Here is a 20315-nt window from a genome sequence, read left to right as displayed (position 1 = left end):
TCAATTTAGAAAAAAAAAAAGATACTGTTGGTAATCTGGTGAGGAAAAGTTCAATTTGAAGTAGACTTATGTAAAGACCTTTCAGGTATTGTCATTATTCTCATTGAGGATTCAACTGTGACATTTTGAATCCTGAAAGAGAAACCACCCCAGAAATAATTCCCTTGCTGGAGAACCATTGAATTTTAAATGAGGAAGCCTTGGGTGTGCTGGAATGCTCCCTGTCAAAGCCTGCCAGACTCACCTTGCAGGCTGTCTTCTGTTTCCTGTTGGCCTAAGGTTGCCATATGAAGCAAATGAAAATTATTGGTTGTTTATCCGAAATTTCGATGTCACTGGGTGTTCTGTGTTTTATCAGGCAGTCTTCTCTGGCCACAGCCCAGTAGATCTCATGGCTTCGTGTCTGCTCTGCACCACTGGTTCTTTGAGTTGCAGGGTCTGGGAGGGCTTTGCACACCTCTTAAAGAGGTGGGAACTCAGTGGGGCAGGCACTAGGCTGGGGTCGCTTTCCGGTTGACACAGCCAGGCCCCATGAACTGTCCAGGCAAAAGAGAGATTTTAGAAAAAACAGACTTTCATGCCTGTCATGGTGCTGTCTAGCAGCGGCCCAAATTTTGGGCCTGGTTTCATCACCTTGACCCAAGGCAAGTCACTATAATGCCTTGGAACTGCATTTTCCTCTTTTTACTTCCTTGAAGTGAAAATACCAGGAACCAGCATCTGTTTAGGCACTACCCTTTACTCGTCTGATGTAGCAACCCTAATTAGTGTGGCATCCCCCTCGCGCCCTGCCCTGGGTGCCTCGTTTGATTTTTACAATTATCTTTGAAGAGTGTCATTAGACCCATTATATAGACAAACCAAGGCTCTGAAGGGTTAAGGAGAGAACACCACCCAGCCCTCTCCAATATTTTACTTAGTGGAATCAAATTAAAATAAATTCCAAAACATGATTTCATAGAAGTGGAAGGAAAAAGCAGTCCACTATTGTCTTCATACTTAGTGCCCACGTTCTCCCTGCCCCCAGCATCTAGTGCCTGGCACGTAGTCTTACTACATGTTTCTTGAATGGGTAAATATTTGGAACCACAGGGAAGGTTGAGGAGTCTGGGCCTCTGGTCTCTTCCTTAGTGTTACTCCCTGCCGCACCCCCCAGCTACTCCCTGAGCCCTGCCTGTGGTCCCTGCATCCTGGCCCCAGTCCCTTCATACCTCCATTCCTCAAGGATTCCCCAGTCTAAGGCTCTGAGTCTGTTTGAACTGTTCTCTTTGTCCCTTTCCCTCTGCTTGTCTCCCTCAATACCTAAATCATCCTCATCCTCAGTCCCATTGCAGGTCCTGCCTCTTCCTCCAAGCCCTTTCCAACCATCCCAGCACAGTAGAATTCTCCATTCTTCACTCTTCAGGCAGTGAGTGGATATCACTCACACATTTTAGCCCATGGCAGAGCAGGAAGTTCCCTTTGGTTATATGCAGTCCAAACCCCTCATTTTATGGATGAGGGCACTGAGGACCAAGGAAGTCCTGTGATGTGCCCAAGGTCACACTGTTATCTAAAATATGTGTTTGTCGCTTGTGTACAGCTGTTCTGAATCTCCCCCCAACCCCCATTCACTCTGTCACCTGCTGTGTGCATATGTGCACCGTCTTCTGTAAGGAAACCCAGAAAACACCCTTAAAAGGGAACTCGGATCTTCCAGGTTGGCAATGGAGAGGGTCAGCCTTGGGGAGGGGTTCCTGGTCCTTCTAGCTGAGACTCTTGTTTCCCAGGACAAGAGTAATAAGAGTAACAAGACTCTTGTTAGAGCCCCCGTTCCCCACCTAAATGTTCTCAGGAGCACTACTCCCACTTTAAAACTTGAGTCCAAACTGGATATAGGATGCTCAAGGGGGTGGAATAGCACAGAAAGTTGCATACAGCTAGATACTCTGGCTGACAATCTAAGGCCTTTCCTTTTCACTTGTAGTTGGACCTTCACCCTCAGTCTCCTTCCCTCACATTTCCATGAAACGGAGGTTGCCATTAACACCCTCCAAAAGTCTGACTCCTCGTCCAAGAGAAAACTCCAAATCGCAGGAGTTTCTGTTCCTGGTGGTCAAAGGCTAATCTTCCAAGTGCTGATTTTCGGTGCCTCTTCTTTTCAGGGTGTCTAACATTAGGAATGGTCACAATCTTTAAAGAAGACGCCCAGCACCACCACTACTCAACAGAGTTTTTTTACCCCAAACCTCAATAGGATGAACCCATCAGATCACAACACAGTTATCTCCACATTCAGTATTCTCTGCAGAGGAGTGGGAGGTGGGGGGCTGGCATCTCCCTAACACGTTAATTCTCTAAGACGAGTACCCTCTGTTCTCTTTCTTATGGGTTCCTGTCCTGTGGCTTTAGCATGGTGCTGGGCATTTCGTAAACCCTTGTTAAACTGAGTGGATCTGACACACCAAGTGTACTTTAAGGAGGGAGCTTGGGATGGGGGAAAGAGGGTGGTGTGGGAAGAGATAAAGGGTGCCATCCTGCTTACCACCTTCCAGACTGCCAAAGAATGCCTGCTCAGCCTTTGTTCCCGCAATGTATTCATTCATTCACTTATTCAACAAATATTTCTAGAGTGCCTGCTACTTGCCAGGCATTATATTTGGGGCCGGGCATCAACAATGAATAAAAATAGCATCTCTGCCTGCCCTAAAGAGCTATGTTCTCTGCATGGTGCTTGATAGATGACCTGTCGTGATCTCATTAGTAACGGTAGGAGCATGGTTAATAAGCCATGCTTGATCATGTGCTGAAACACCTTTGTCTTCTGGAGATGGCTGGGTTGACTTTGATTTTGTTGTGAAGCATGGGTGCTAAGATGAGTTGTGCCCTGAGAAGCCCCAGCAATGTGGTTACACCAGTTAACCAAGACAGCCAGTATGAGGCAAGAAAATAATAGGCAGCTGTGTAATGGATGTGCTTTTCTTTACACAAGACCTTTAAAGGTCAGTTTATTAGAGCCTAATGAAACAATTAGGTATATATATATATGGGGTAATTTAGTTGCTTCCTTACTTCTACAATAAAAGTCGCAGTTCTTGATGATTGTAAACTAGTTCTGTGCTCTGAAATGAAAAAGATACTAAAGATGAGGCACAAAGGAGCTTGATATTTTTCCCTTTTCATTTTTATTTGGCACATGAATTCCATTCCATACCAATTTTTTTCCCCTGTGCATTGTAAAGTTTTAAAACAAACGGCAGCAACTCTGTTTTCCTAGTTTAACTAACATGGAAACATCTAATCCTCTTAGTTTTCTTGATTTTGCAAACAAGGATTTGTTGGGATAAAATCTTTAAGTAGTCCAGTCACATGGACTAGGTATTCATTTAATGACCTCAAGTACAACCTGTAGGAAAAGCAAAGTAATGAATTAATAATGTTCCTCGCAGTAATTTTCTCTGCCTTATTTTTCAACCACAGGTTGTGCAATGTTAATGGAAGTAGTGAATGCAAAGTTAATTCATCCTGTAAGTAGGAAACAGTCACTTCACATTATTCGCTAGCACTCCTTTCAGCTTTCTGACCTTTCCATTTTGAGCATGTGGAAAAAAACCATGATCTACAGCTGTGCTTTCTGATACAATGGCCATTAGCTAGCTACTTGTGGCCACTGAAATGTGGCTAGTGTGACTGAGCTAAATTTTTAAATTTTAATTAATTTAAATGTAAACATGGAAACAGTGTATTCTTTTGTTAAACACAACTTTATTGGGAAGCTTATATGTTTGGAGTAACCTGAATGTGTGAGTCTACTTTTTCAACCGTAAATTTTATGCAATACTGATTATTTCTGATGAAAATGTAGCATCCAAATTGCGATGTGCGTAGACCTGAAATACACACCAGACTTTGAAGACTTCGTAAAAAAAAGAATATAAAATATCTCATTTAGTAATTAATAATTTTTATATTGACTACATGTTGAAATGATAATGTTCTGGCTATATTGGGTTAAAGAAAATGTACTAAAATAACTGTCACCTGTTTTTTGTACCTTTTAAAAGTGGCTACCATAGAACGTAAAATCATATAAATGTCTCACATGAATTAATACAGAACAGCACACCTCTGTTGGATTGGAACGAAAGGTTCCATGTCATGGTCCACAGGGTTCTGAACAGTTTACCTTGTGAGAATATCACGATGAGCTCAGTTAAAAACATGAACAAGGAATTCTGTGCCATAGAAAATCATGACATATTTAATAATTCTGTTTTTTTTTTTAAGCTTGTCAAACCCAGGTGGTCTTGGATACTTTTTGATTCCAAAACTGCATCACATATTTAATTCCACTTATCTTAGGGGAATCTCAGTCTAAGCTTTGAAACTTTAAACAACTCAGTTGGTTAATTGAGCCATTCAACAGTATGGTTTAATGAGTCTAATTATAGATAACGTTATAAAGCATTTAAATAATATTTTATGCTATAATCACCGTAGAAACTGTGGTTAAAAACTCAGATTTTAGAGTCAGGCAGACCAGGGCTTGAATTCCTGATCTGCCATTTTCTAGTTGTGTGTCCTCGGACTAGTATTTTAAACTTGCTAAGCCTTGATTTCCTCATCTATAAAATGGGGCAAGAATAGTCCCTACCTGATAGCATTGTTATGAGGATTAAAAGATATAACCCATGTAGAGTGCCTGGCACATGAGAAGCACTCAGCTTGTTGATAATTGTTGATTATGAGGTTATTATTGTTGTATTATTATTATTGGCCTTATAAGGTATCCGACATTGTCCTCAAAGATCCTATCAGCTGTGTTGCTGTAGTATCTGCAAGACTTGGTCAGAGCTTCCATTCATTTGCAAGTTGTGTTTAGTGTTAAAATCACTTGCTCTCCTTACAACTTATCTCTTTTTTAAAAAAATATTTATTTATTTATTTGGCTGCGTCAGGTCTTAGTTGCGGCATGCAGGATCTTCGTTGCCGCATGTGGGATCTTTAGTTGCGGCACGCGAGCTCTTAGTTGCAGCACGTGGGATCTAGTTCACTGACCAGAGATCAAACCCGGGCCCCCTGCGTTGGGAGCGCAGAGTCTCAGCCACTGGACCACCAGGGAAGTCCCTCCTTGCATCTTATTCTTGACATTGTTTTGTTCTTTTTTTCTCCCTTCTTGTTCTTTGCCCCATTCTGCAATTAGCCTTTGATCCTGAAGTTTCTCTTCTCTTACTCTGTCTTTCCTATACTTGGCACACTCCATATCTCTCCTGAAGTTTTATTTATATGAGTATGTGTTGAGCACTTCCTGTGTGCCAGGCTCTCTGACAGGTGCTAGGAATACAAAGGTGAATAGCAGAGCTCCTGCCTTCAAGGTGCTCACTAACCAGTTAGTCCAGGGAGAGAGTTTATAAAAAAGGACAATTAAATGTCCCTAAGTTAGTGGAGAGTCCAGTGTGGGCAGGGGCAGTAATGAGACAATGGATTCTACCAGGGCGACGATTAGACAAGGCTTCTTAGAGAAAGTGACAGTTGAATTGTTTTGATAAATGAACAGGTATTGAGAGTAGGATTAAGATTGGAGAAGAAATATGTAGGGGGCCTGGTGTAGACACATGACACAGCCTGGAGCCAGAATAATGTGTTCAGAAAATGTCAATAGTTTGTAAGGAATAGTTGGTCATAGTACAGAAAGTTGGAGTTGGAACAAGACATCAGACTGGAGAGGGGGCAGGGAACCGCTCCCAGAGGACTTGGTATGCTTTGCTAACTAACTGGTATTGAGTGACACAATCAGACACTAGTTTTGGAAAGATCCTTTTGGCAACAAGGACTAGAGTTAGGGTGAAACCCTGTAATGTTAAACCAAGACGGTGGCTGCGGGGGTAGAAAGAAGGGAGACGAGACATGGAGATTCAAGATAACTGTGTGGTGATGGATGTTAACTAATCTTATTTTGTGTGTGTGTGTGTGTGTGTGTGTGTGTGTGTGTGTGTGTGTGTGTGTAATATTTATTTATTTATTCTGGCTGCGCCAGGTCTTAGTTGTGGCACGCAGGATCTTTAGTTGTGGCATGTGGACTCTTAGCTGTGGCATGCATGCGGGATCTAGTTCCCTGACCAGTGATCGAACCCGGGGCCCCTGCACTGGGAGCGTGGAGTCTTACCCACTGGACCACCAGGGAAGTCCCTAACTAATCTTACTGTGGTGATCACTTCCCAATATTTACATATATCAATCATTATGTTGTACACCTTAAACTTGCACAATGCTATATGTAAATTTTGTCTCAATTTAAAAATTAATCAGTTTCCTCCAATAAAATAAAAAGGGGGTAGGGACCAAGAGTGGACTCGGTGAGCCTTGGCCATTGATGGGGTGAAAGCAGTGAGGAAGCAGCAGAGTCAGGCACCGTCCAGGATTCTGGCATGGTGACTCGGGGGATGCGATCCCCTTGCTAAGACGGGCACCGAGGAGGGGGAGCAGGTTTGGGGGAAAGAGGATGAGGTCAGTGTCGGACACGGTGAGAGCAGCCGGGTCCAGCTGGTAGTTGCTCTACGAGACTGGGGTTCAGGAGAGAGAGCTGGCCCACGGGCTCCGCAACTGTGTAGCTGCTGTTCTCTCTTGCTTTTTCTTTTCCCTCTTGCAGGACTGTTGCCACACATACCACTACCAGCCCCCTCTACACATGCACACACACACCACCACCGCCAGCCCTCTCCGGCCGTACACACACTCTGAATGCTCTCAGTGTTATCTTTCAAAGCATTTCCTGTCAGTGGGTTATGAGCTCTCTTCTGAAGAGGGGCTAATTTAACCCTACTCCCCACACCAGCCCCCCTTCTTATCCTTTCACAGGCAGACTGTACCTACGAGGAAGAGGTCTTCTTCCAAGAAAGCAAACAAACCATCTCTATGGGATGCTTTCTAATTCTCCATCTTCTCAGATGTCCCCCTGCGAAGCTCAATACTCTTCAGTGGCATCTCCCTGTATTTAGGATAAAACCCAAACTCCTCACCGTGGCTCTGAAGCCCTTCGTCACGGGACCCCTGGCCACCTCCCCAACCTTGACTCTTTCACTTCTGCCTCCATCACCAGATTTCTGTTCCTGGAATTAAAAACAAAACGAGCCAACAAATGCACTTCTCCCTGGCGGACATTTGCACAGGGCGTTTGTACTTGTTTGTGCCTAGACTGTCCTTTCCTCAGATCTCTGCTGGTCCCCCTCCAGTTCTTCTTCCAGTTCTCAGCATGAGTGTCTCAGGGCGGCCCTGGCTGATCCCTGTTGGTCTCCATCCATTGCCCTGCTTCATTTACTTAACAGCGATTATTGTTGTCTGAATTTTTAAAATTTGTATACCTGGTCATTCCTCATTAACGGGTAAGCTCCATGGTTCCCTCACATTCCCAGCACCTAGCACAGTGCTGACACGTAGCAGGCACTCATTAGACATTTGTTCTAGGAGCTTGAAATCTTGGTGAAACAGCCTTAAATTAAGGTGTTTTCCCCCAGCTGCTTCTGCTAAGTTGTTTTGAAACAAACTGTAGTTTCTGGAGTGACTCTATCTTTTGGAGTGGGTGGGGAGGCAGTTACATCAGTTGGATTCCCCATAGGAAACAGATGTACACTCAACAGGGTAATTGAGGAGAGATTAATAAAGGGATTATCAGGGTTTAGGGAAACCAACAAGGGATTGTGAAGTACTGCCAAGAACCCAGAGCAAATAGAGGCCCTGACAAGAGCCTTTGGTAAAGGGCTGCAGCCACCCTGTGTCACCCAGAAGGGAGGGAACCTCGGGAATAAATGCCCTGACCTTTCTCTACTCCCAGCCTCTCATCTTAACATCGTGAATGGGGAATGCGCTTACAACTCCTTTTAAGAACATAGAGTGTGATAGGGAATTATTCCTCAGTATGTGTGAACTTTTAACCGCATTGAATGATATGTGAAAATTCGCTAAGTGATTATGTTCTGAAACCAGAATATTTGAGGTCAATCTTAGGAATGGCAAGCAACAATTTAACCCTCCATAACAGCATTTCGATAGTACCCCAGTGCTTGATACACCAGGACAATATATGGTCATTTTTGTGTTGTCGGTTTGCTTGTTTTAGTATATCATTTATGGCCACAGTCATAAAACTCCATTTGCGTCCTAGGTCAGAAAAAATTCCCTGTAGGGAAGCGGACAGTTGATGAATCTTCTAGGGCACTTTCTCTATCTGGGCTGACTCTACTCTCAGGTTGATAATATTACTAAAATGTTAGTGATGCAGCCTTGTCCTGTCAAGTAATATATTTTAGGAGCCAAAAGAAAAAAAAAGCGGGATTAAATTTGATGGTAAAAAAGTTAAGCTCTAACATAATCTATTCTATACTGTTTGTTGAGAGCTCATGAGGTAGACCATGAGTCCCCAAATGTAACCAAAAATAACAGCTGCCTCTTTTGAGCTTCTACTGTATACCAGACACTGGAGTCCTCGACATGACATCTAACAATCTCAGGGAGTTGGTATTATTATCACAGTTTTATATATGAGATGGACTTAAAGTCATCAGCAAGAAAGGGGGATTCAGGATTCAAACTGGCATCTGTCTGAATCTGAGGACAGGTTCTTGCCACCTGCACAGATGCGCTCAGACAGGACTGCTGGGATCCATATTGGAAGCCTGCAGTGGGGTAAGGGTGGGACTGTGGTCAAGTAGGAGGACAGGGCTGAGGGCATGTGTGAATCACTCTCGCTCTGCCATGCCGCGGGAAGTCAGCACTGCAGAGAAGAGTGAGTTGTGGAAAGGGCGCCAAGGGACAGGCAGCTGACACTAGCGGTGAATGCCCGTGAACCAGCCCCCAGCTGCTTGGCTCACTGGGAGATGCTGGCAACCACAATCTCAAGCCTATTCTCCCTCCAACTTGTAGACCAACTGTCACTGTGCTTCTGGTCACAGGGTCTCTGCCATGTGTGCGAGGTTCCTCATTTGGTGTCCACAAGGCTATCCTGTAGTGTTCTGAGGAATTCTTGGAGCCCTGAAACCAGGAAGAGGATCTAGAGTTTAGGTTCCAAATGAGGAACCCAAACTCATTTGTTGTGCAGTTTGATTATCTTTCACAACTAAGAGAAGATACTAGAAAGTTGGAGGAGGAAAATGAGGAAGAGGAGAGGAATCAAGCATACAGGTAAGTCACTTGTATTCTAAGATTTTTTTTTTTTTAAGTAGAAGTAAACAAATTTAGAAAATATCCATGAGGTGGAATCATTTGACTTTGCTAAGTAAACGGAGCTTAGCTGGAGAAAGATTTCCTAGTGGAGAGAGGCCCACGGTATTTGGCATGCTGCAATTTAGACAGACCTAGAATTTGGGAGTACCCTGAAAGCATTTTGGGACTCAAAAAATTATTAGATTTTGCTTAAGATTTTCTGTAAAGTAATGGTCAGTTTGGGAGGAAATACTTTGTATTTCTGCTGGTCAGTAACTATCCTAAAATCCATTTTCTCAGCATAGTAACTCCAAAATCATTGGAGAGAAATACTGCTGCTTCAGAAACTTTCCCCAGAGCTTCTTGTTAATGTGGATTTACGCATGCATGTGGCAAAGTTGCTGTGATTTGAACGACCTCCATAAAATGGGCCCGGTGAATTGTCTAATTCTCCCTGAAGTCAGATCTTAGTTTTTGTAATTACTTTAAAATGTTATCAATGGAATTTTACCTACATAGACAATCTGAACTAGTGGATTCTGTTTAATTTAGGGTTTTTGTTCGTTGACGGTAACTATTATATTTTGAGCGCCTACTATGCACCAGGCATTGTGCCAAGCATTTTATGAGCATCATTATCCCTGTCAATCCTCACAGCAAGTGTTGTTCTAGCACCATCCACAGATGGAGGAACTGAGGCATAGAGGCATCATCCTCTCGATATCCTAAATAATGTAGTCACTCTAGAAGTTAAGGTGAAGGAGAAAACTATATAAAGTTAAGAAAACTAAAAATGAATGAAAGTAGAAATGGTGTCAGAGGGAGACCATTTAATCAACAAATAAGTGCCAGGGGGAGAAAAAAAAACCATGCTTGTGTGTTTCTTGGTTTCTTTACCAGGGAATAACACAGTGGTACTACATCTGTCTAATCTCAAGATTTGTGCTGAAGTAGGAGAAAACCCCAGAGTTTGAAAGTGCCTGTGATAAGGCAGAGATCTGGGGCTTTTGGTTTCTTGTTTGGCTGCATTCCTGTCTCTCTGTAACTATAAAGGTTATTCCAGACATTTTTTTTTTTTAAGCATGAAACACCAAAAGAGAGAATCAGGGAAGGGAACACAAAATTTTTTAAAAATTGGGACAGAGGAGGTGAGAATAAATGGCAAAGAGGAACATCTTTCTTTTTTCATAAAATCTGACAGGTACCTATTATACTCTCTGCATTTGTTTGGACTGTCAGTCATGTGAACTGTTTCTAGAACTGTCTTCATGTAACTGTTAACTCCCTCATCTTTCTGAGGCTGCCTGCAAGGTGTTTAGTCTGCAAATAGGCTGTTAGTCTAGGACCCTCATGAGCAGGCATTTCCCTGTTTGAGGAAGTCCCTGTGGCCGCAGTGTTGGACTGGGGTCACTAGCTTGCAGAGAACGGGAGTGTGGATGCAGTGATTAGCTAGATGGAGTTTAGCCTCTTTCCAGAACTGAAACTGGTCCCCATCCATTTGTTGGCTCAGCACTCGAGAAAGGCTGTTTCAGGAAGCAAACCCACAAGGAACTAAGAGCACAGTCATGGGTGTATGAGTGACGCACTCGGGCTTTCTGCTCCAGCACGTGACCGTCAGGCAACCAACTGCGTGGGGTGGGCTGAAAGTTAATGATGCATTACGGTGGGGGTGGATTTTATCTGAGCAACTCTCTTCTTTCTCCTGAAATGGCTTGAGTGATAGGTAGCAACATCCAGCATGAACTTTAGAGCCAGCCTGCCTGATTCCAATCTCCCAGCACCACCAGCTCTGTGACCCTGGGAAAGTTATTTAATATCATTCTACCTCAGTCTTTTCATCTGTAAAGGTATTTACAGAGGGAAACATCTGTATTGGGCATCATCATAGTAATACTTGATAGGATTTTTGTGAATATTATATGAGAACAGATGTACAGTGCTTATAACAGTGCCTGCCACATGCTAATTATAAATGTTTAGCAAGAAAGAGAAACAACTGTCCCGTTGCTAACCTCAAACATAAGTGATTTCTCATTGTGACATTAATATGTTACATTTATTTTGTATTTTAGTTTGTGAAATGCTTTCATATGGCATTTTATGATGTCCTTTGATGAGAGGATAGATAGTAGTTAAAATGTTTCACATTTATAAGAAATAGGCTGAGGAGAGAGTATAATCTAGGAAAGATAAGGGGAAAGGTTTCCACTCTCAAGGAATGCATTGCCTGAAGTGCTTCCCCAGGGGAAGTTTAAGAAAGGTGAACCAATGCTGATTGCATGCCCTCTCAGCAAGGTATGTGGACCTCCAGGGCAGGAGTGTTTCCAGGGACCCTATCCAAAGAAGATCCTGGACCACTGTCCTGGCTGGGGGTAGAGCGATGAACTGTTGACAAGCCAGAGACCCAAGAGGCTCCACCCTTCCCACTGGGGCTGTTTGCCAAGAGGCAGCCTCCAGGTACAGAGAGCATCTGAGGGATCAAGCCCTTTGTTTCCCTCCTGGAGCCAGACCTTAGGAGCTTGTTATGTAGAAGACACGGCTCAGAGAAATCCACGAAGGAACCAGATTTTTCTCTTCAAAAGGGAAAAATTCCAAATGACCAAATGGAACTGTGCCCTTGGCCAGCAGAGTGGCTTCACTTGTCCTCTCAGTGCTAAAACCAGGATATTCCTGGGCAAACCCAGCAGTCGGTTACCCTGGCACACTCTAGGCCCTGATCAAAATGGCCTAAGGGGGATTGAGGGCAAAGCTATTACTCAAATCTCAAGGCCAGATAACCTGATGACACCTCTTTTTAGATAGCTACTTCCTTATAGGTAGCTATGGTAGTAATATTTTATTATTTTTAATTATAATATATATTTTTAATTTTAATTATTTAAAAATTATTTTTTAGTTATTAATATAATTACTTTGTGAATTATAGTGTTGGTTGAGTATTTCTGTGGGGTCCGTCTCCCCCCCAGGTCAGGGTGTCTTAACTCAGGCACAGTTGGTATTTTGGATTGTTGTGGTACGTTGTCCTGTGCATTGTAGGACGTTTAGCAGCATCACTGGCCTCCACCCACTAGACGCCAGTTACACCCACACCAAAAATGTCTTCAGGCATCGGTTGGGGAGCAAAATGGCCCCAGTTGAGGACCATTGCTCCAAGGTCCATAACAGCACCCACATTTTAGAAAAATGACCACCAGTTATCTTTGTAACCTATATGAGTTTCTCTTAATTTTTTTGTTCCTTCCCTCCAATTTTGCCCCCTTGATATTTTGATAGCCACCTTGTCTTTTCTAGTCTCCTATCATCTATGATCATATGATTACTTATGAAATTCTGAAACATACCTACAGAACACAATTTTGTCTAACAGACTGGAAGGAGTCATTTCATTGAGTTTTCTAGACTCTGTGGAAATTCTTTCTTGCCTCAACTTCTTTTGTCTCAGTAGGGTGTCCTCTGAGGTTCACTGGAATCAAGCATAAAAAAGTCTTTAAGGTTTTTTAGAAAAACCATAATTAATTTTGATGTTACTAGAAAGCTTGTTTCTTCTCATGGCTAGTTTTGCCCAGGCCACTTCTGGAATAATAAAATTATATTCCCTGTAAAAACTTTTGGAGGAGCTTATTACGTGCTTGGAGAAGTTTTTTTTTTTTTTTTTTTTTTGCGGTACGCGGGCCTCTCACTGTTGTGGCCTCTCCCGTTGCGGAGCACAGGCGCCGGACACGCAGGCTCAGCAGCCATGGCTCACGAGCTTAACTGCTCCACGGCATGTGGGATCTTCCTGAACTGGGGCACGAACCCGTGTCCCCTGCATCGGCAGGCGGACTCTCAACCACTGCGCCACCAGGGAAGCCCGGAGAAGACTTTAAATAACCTGCAACACCTGTAGAGGGGCTACAGAACTGAAGACCATTTGTACAATCTAGATTCTTCCACCTGTTTAGTCAGCCCCATTCTTTCAAATTATTTAAATGAAAAAGTATTCTAAACACTACTCTTCAGTTGCCATGACAGCTTTGTGGTAAAAGGTCATCTCATCCACCTTTTAGCCTTTAACAAATGAGTAAACCAGAGATGTCTAATACTATTTCTATAAAGTTTTGCAGACATAGAAATTCCAATTATCTTTATTAGTAAACTGTTCCAATTTTTAATTACCCTCTAAGGCAAAATTTCTTCCTTAACCACTGAAGACAATCTCCTCCTTATTTACTTTAGTAGAACAAATTTTAATCTAATTATAAAAGTAACCACAGGCTGTTAGAGAAGCAGAGAGGAGCACAAAGGAGAAAATAAAAATAATCTATAAACCCACAACCCAGACATAATGCAGATAATGTTTTTGGAATTATACGTTTTTTAAAAATGCATATAATATATGCTTATCAGATTAACTCTTCTATTCCATTCTCACTAGGGATAGAAAACAGTTACACAATTTTGTGGTGAATTTTAATATGTTGTATGTTTAAATGAATAAATAAGGAATTTCACAGGAGAATTAAATTGACAGAGAATGCATAATGATGAAGACACAGCACTTTTTTCATTATTAAGTTATTGTTTTATTCAAATAAACGAGGTGTGGATATCAATTGTCTTAGTTTCTTATCTATTCTTTGAGAGTTTCTTTATGCTCATCAAACAGATATAACATCTACTCCCCTCTCCCCTTTTCCACAAAAGGTAGACTATTAGGTGAATTGTTTTGCAACTTGTTTTTCTTCACTTAGCAGTACATTTTGGAGTTTTCTCAATCTCAGTACATTGAGATCTTTCATATTGACTTTTTATAAAACAGAGATATAGTATTCCATTGTATGGATTTACCGTACTTTATTTAACTAGTCTCCTATTGATGGGCATTTGGTTGGTTTCCAGTCTTTTGCTATTAAAAACAATACTGAAATAAATTATCTGTACACATGTCATTTTCCAAGCATAAAATGTATCTGTAGAATAGATTCTCTAAAGTAGAATTGCTAGGTTAAAAAGTATATGCAATAATAATTATAATAGAGATATAATGTGATACATAAGAGTCCTCCACAGGGGTGCCAGTATATACTCCCATGAGAAAGGTATGAGAGTGCCAGTTTCCTCACAGCCTTGCCAACATAATATGTTAATATGTTACTGTAAAACTTTCGGATTTTTGCCAATCTGATACATGAGAAATGATATTTCAGTGTATTTTCAATTCGTATATTTTCATAAAGTTAAAGGTCATTTGTTCTTTGTCAACTCTGTTCATCTCTTCTGCCCTTTTTTCTATTGGTTTATTGATCATTTTCTCATTGATTTGTATAAGCAGTTTAAGTATTACAGAAATGAGCTCTTTGTGATGTGAATTGTGGATATTTTCCCATTGATTATCTTTTGTTTTTGTTTTGTGGTTTAAGCAAATTTTGTATCTAGTTGAATTTACTAGTCTTTTATTACGGCTTTTGGTTTACAAGTCACAGTAGAAAGGTCTTTCTCATTTCAGGGTTATAAAGAATTTTCCCATGTTTTCTTGTAGAATTTTTATGGTTTAATTTTTCACATTTAAATAGTTGATCCATTTGGAATTTACCCTGGTATGAGATATGAGGTTTAGATCCAACTTTGTTTTCTAGGGGAAATGTAGATGTCCCAACACCTAGACTATTTATTGAATAGTCTTTGTCTCCGCTGGTATGAGGTGTGCCTTTCATTGTCTAATAAATTCCCATATGGACTTGGATATATTTCTGGATTTTCTATTCTGTTTCATTCTGACTACTTATGTGCCAGAATTTGATTTTTGCATATAGGTGCCTGTGTTTATCACTCCATTTTTCCCTCTATTAGGTTGGAATTCTGTCTTTTAAAAAATATTTTTAGCATTCACTCTATATGCTACTGGACAGCTTTTAAATCAGTTTACCCACCTTAGGGCTTATGTGCTACTCTTCTCATGTATTTTAATTCTCTTTATAGTATTTTAAATTTATTAAATATTTATTTGTTTATATTAAACTCCATAAGACATTCTCATGATTGTTTTATGTGGTCAATGTTTGTTTAAATCTACCATTTTTATTGTTTATTGGAGTTTTCCTCATTTTATTTTTTTATTGTTCCTCGTTTTATCCTGTATTCTCTGACTTTCCATCTTGTGCCATTTTCCTTCTGCTTGAAGAGCACTCTTTAGTGGCAGTCTACTTGTGACAAACTCGCCCTATTCATTTGACAGGATATGTCATTATTTTGAGCTTCATTTTTGAAAGATACTTTTGATGAGAATAGAATCCTAAGTTCGTAGTTTTTTATGGTTTTTGGTTGTTTTAAATTTTATTTATTTATTTTTGGCTGCATTGGGTCTTCATTGCTGTGTGCGGGCTTTCTGTAGTTGCAGAGAGCGGGGGCTACTCTCTGTTGCGGTGCGTGGGCTTCTCATTGCTGTGGCTTCTCTTGTTGTGGAGCACAGGCTCTAGGTGCGAGGGCTTCAGTAGTTGAAGCCACCGCAGTGAGAAGCCCACGCACTTCAGTAGAGAAGCCACCGCAGTGAGAAGCCCACGCACTGCAATGAAGAGTAGCCCCCGCTCACCACAATTAGAGGAAGCCTGCGCACAGTAACAAAGACCCAACGCAGCCAAAAATAAATAAAAATAAAATAAATAATAAATTAAAAACCAAAAAAAACCCAAAAATGGCATCTGAAGATGTTGAGTCTATCCAAAAATATGGTAGAGACAACATTTAAAAAAAGACTTGTTGGGATTCTCAGGTGTTTTATTCATTTTGGGAGTTTAAAACCATTTGCTGAGGTCATAGTAGACATCAGTGTTCAGGTATGGTTTAATCTATAAATAATTATTTTAGATTGTCTCATTTATAAAGCATGATAACTTTATCAATGCTATTGTGATATGAGACTCATGGCCTCTTGACTCTCCAGCATTAGGGGTTTTTTTTTTGTTTTGTTTTGTTTTTATTTATGTTTGGCTGCATTGGGTCTTTGTTGCTGCACGCGGGCTTTCTCTAGTTGTGGCGAGAGGGAGCTACTCTTCGTTGCTGTGCGCAGGCTTATTGCGGTGGCTTCTCTTGTTGTGGAGCATGGGCTTCTAGGCACACGGGCTTTAGTAGTTGTGGCACGTGGGCTCAGTAGTTGTGGTACACGGGCTTAGTTGCTCCACGGCACGTGGGATCTTCCCGTGAACACGTGTCTCCTGCATTAGCAGGCAGATTCTCAACCACTGCTCCACCAGGGAAGCCCCCAGCATTAGCTTTTATTTTTATACCTCTCTCCATCCTGAGTCTTGCCCCATCCTGAGTCATTTCGGGCAACCAAAAGCTCTGACTTTGATCTTGATTCAGTTAGGCTAGCCCTACATTCCTTTGACTTTTATGGACGCTGGGTTGCAATTCTTTCTTCAGATGTATTCGCTGTGCTTTACAGCATTGTTCGTGATACCCAACAAGCAAGCTGGCAGTGCTTCCACAGAATCTTGGGGTCAGAGACAACAAAGCACAGTGCTTCAGAGAGCTGGATCTGGTGTCTTACCAAACTGGCTTGAAGTCGTGGCTGGGCCTCTTCTAGCTTTGTGACCTTGGCTAGATATTTCACCTTTTGAAGACAAAGTTTCCTCCTCTGGAAAATGGATGTAATAACAGAATCCTCATCAAAGTATCTCGAGCATTAAATGAGAGAACTTATGCTGTGCACAGTAACAGGTGCATATTAAGTAGTCAATAAATGTTAGCTAAAATGCACTTCTCTCATTTAACAGGGACTTCTGCTCAGGTTCACTCACTTGAGTAACTTCCCTAAAATCCCCGGGATTCTAGGAAGTGGCAGAGCTTTTTATCTCTGAGGCCAGTGCTCTTTTCACAGTGCCACCAATGAATAATGAGTAAAGAATAGCTAAGGTACATGGTGCTTATCAGGTAGGTACTGTTCTTAGCACTTTACCTCTGTTAACTCAGTTTATCCTTATTAGCGAGAAGGTAGCTACTATAATTATCTCCGTTGTACAAATGGAGAAACCAAGATACAGAGACATTAAACGAGGTACACACAACTAGTAATGACGGAGCTAGGATGTGAACCAAGACAATCGAACTCTTAACGCAAAGGTCTAATTGGTCTGGCAGTAGGGATTTGCAGTTCTCAACAGTGTGGAGTGACCCCCTCCAGGTTCTTCTTTGCTGCTCGCCTGCTTGCCCTCAACTGTGGCCTCTTGTCTCTCCCTCTGTCCTCTTATCCTTTTCATTCTGTGTCCTTATCACTTATCCTGTTTTTCTTTTATTCTAATCCCTGTGCCTTGGGCTTGCTCTGAAGATGGTGTAAGCTAAGGAGGAGCTTTAGGGAGACTAGCTTTTAATAAACACCTACTAAACATCAGACGTAGTATCAGTTGCTTTCCTATCTATGTTCTCATCCTCATTTTGCAGTTGAGCAAACTAGGCTCAGGGAATATAAGTAATAAATTACCCACACTCACTCAGTTGGATTGTAACAGAACAGATTTGAGCCTAGGTCTGTTTCCAAAGCTTGTACTTTTCACCAGGGCTGATAAATAGCTGCATGCCCTTGATATGGCCATGCTGGTTGTTAAAATATTGAAATCTCTCTGAACCTCTTGGTGGATAGCTGCTGTTCCAAGTCTTTCATGTGTCTCTACCACCACCAGCCTGGCCTGTCTAGTCGCTTCCCCAGGAACCTCTAGACGTGCCCATAAGCCAGCAAGTAAAAGATTGATGGCCAGTCCAGCAGGGGCATCAAGGACCGTGCTCCAGCACAGAGGCTGGCTGGCAGATGTTGTGTCAGTGTCCGTGAGGCACTTCTGCTCTTAACCACACTGTTGTGTAGTATCAAGCATCCTGCTGAGTACTGCCTAACATCACTAGGGCACATCAGGATGAATGAGAAAATAACGTAACAGCTCACTAATGAAATTGCCATTTGGAATCAAATCAGAAACACTGTGGAAGCTTAGCTGAATTCATTGCCTCCCTTGATAAAGTACTGGATGAAGAATGTTGCATCTGTACAGATGGATTTTGTGTTCTCACCAAGACTGAGGTTGCTATAGAGGGAGCTCTTTCTCAACCACTACCCAGTCTCCACCCCCAGTACCCAGCCTACCCAAGCCACCCATGCCAGGGCCCTCCTTCTAGGCCTCAGCCCCTGGGGCCCTTGCTTAGAGGCTTCTCTGCCTGCCCCCTCCACCCACTGAGGATGTTAAGGCCTCAGAGGCCCACGAGACTGACGTTACCTTTAGAATCGTTTCTATTGCACTTGGGCAAAAAAAGATTTTTTCATAGGGCGTGGGGTTTTGAACATCATTTCTAACATTTTTTCTTAGGAAAAGGCATTCTGTGTTTCAAAAAGCTACTTATAAATGAACTTTTCTAAAATCAAGACAGGTATTTTTCTTGTATTCTGGAAGGAAACTAAGTTAGTCTAGTATGTTTTACTCTTCCCCAAATCCTGTTGATTCCTTCCTGTTGTTTTGTGGTTGATGATAAACCCACAGATCTGTTACCTGAGCTGTTTATTTCTCCTACTTTAAAGCCATGCTTTTCCCAATCTTCAGAGATTCCTTGTGTATTTGTTAGGATAAGCTAAGTAGCAGTAATGTGCAGAGCCCAAGATGTCAGTGGGTTACCCGATAGAAATATAGTTCTTGTAGTCCTGGTATGTGTGCAGGTTTCCAGGGTATCACCTCCATGAACTCATTTGGAAATCCAGACTGACAATACTTTGCCTTTTCCAACACATGATGTCCAGAGTTGCCTGGGCATTGCTAGCCCAGTCAGCCAGAAGAGGAAAGAACCCAGAGGGGAGGAGATTTTTAGGGCCAGGCCCACATCACATCATCATGGTGCATATCAGTTTCTCTCCATCCATTGGCCAGAGCTAAGTCAAATGGTCACACCCCACTGCCGTGTGGGAACTATGGTCTTGCTGTGGTCCATAGAAAGGAACGACCACTATTCCTTGTATTTTTCATACCTTTCAAATATACCAGGCAGTTCTAGTTGTAAATGTGCCTGCCTGAAGGATGTACTTAGGGGATGTACTTAGGAGATGTGCCAGTGAGAGCAGGGCTATCACTCTTTTGTTTTAATTCAAGAAGTAGCCTTGGTAACACAGCCACACTGGGAGGAATGTTTATTAGCCTTCTGGATTAGGCGAGTCCAAAGTGTGGACCAGGTGGGAGGTTAGCGTGTGGGAGAGTCCACCCAGGTTCTGCCCACTGGACATCACCGTCTCTGAGTACCACCATGCATGCAGTGGGAGAGGCCCCAGTTCCAGGCCCAGCCAAACACTGACTGGCCATGTAACCTTGGGCAAGTTACCTGTCTGAATCTGTTTTCTTATCTAGATCAACTAGCAAATATTTAAGGTATTTCAGTGTTTTAAGATGGTATGGTTCTAAGAATTTGACCCCTGGGGATCTGGTAGGGTAATCACAACACAGCCACAAAGTTTGGAGAGCATTTTACAGCTCTTATAGCTATTTAATCATTAAAAAAAGAAAGAAAGAAGAAAAGGAAGGAAGGAAGGAAGAAACGAAGAAAGAAAAAGGAAAAAAGAAATGCACTGCAGATCATCAAAGTGTTCATTGTTTAAATGCTGTTTATGAAGGAAAAAGGATTTGTTTGGAGCCAGTCTAGTTGCGTGGTGAACAGCTCAGAGGTCCGCAATGACACTAAAATGTACTTTAGAGTGCCGGTCTAATGTAACACGTGGATCCATTCCCTTTGGATGATTTTAAACTGCCGGTTTACACGGCCTTATCGCTGGGCTTAACCTTTGGGATGTGGCATTTGGAGCTTCACGCCCACCCGTATGACTCTCAACCCTTGGAGTGAATTCTTCATCGACGTCTCCTTTAAGAATAATATTACTTCCAAGCAGCCCTATATATTGAACCAATACTACTTAGTATGGAAAAAATATATTATCAGTGAAACAAGTTTTTCTTCCTAGGGAGTAGTCATAAATAGAAAGGAAGCATCTTGTGGGCAAATTATGTTATGTTTTCCACTGCAAGGAACGGTGTATTGTGCACATCTAAGCTTCTGTAGGCTTTGGCTTGCAAAGGGCCAGGCCAGGCTGTTGAAAAAAGTATTGAGTGCGCACTTGCTCAAAGCACTGGGCTAAGGGC

The 20315-nt window shown here is 42.0% G+C and overlaps 1 protein-coding gene across 13 annotated transcripts in view; it reads left to right on the top strand.

Annotated features, from left to right (window-relative positions):
* The window catches only part of RBM47 (RNA binding motif protein 47), a 237747-nt gene that overhangs the window by 114105 nt on the left and 103327 nt on the right, over positions 1-20315 (top strand). For 2 of the 13 annotated variants that reach the window (XM_079919106.1, XM_079919115.1), the window contains exon 1: positions 6841-9156. The exons of the other annotated variants lie outside the window; for them this stretch is intronic. The gene's annotated coding sequence lies outside the window, so the exon portion shown is untranslated. Of the gene's footprint in view, positions 1-6840; positions 9157-20315 lie in introns of those variants that run through there. 13 annotated transcript variants of the gene reach the window in all.

This window comes from Stenella coeruleoalba (assembly GCF_951394435.1).
Source record: "Stenella coeruleoalba genome assembly, chromosome: 4".
In the NCBI taxonomy this organism is placed as follows: Eukaryota; Metazoa; Chordata; class Mammalia; order Artiodactyla; family Delphinidae; genus Stenella; species Stenella coeruleoalba.
This window is presented reverse-complemented; position numbering and strand designations above follow the sequence as displayed.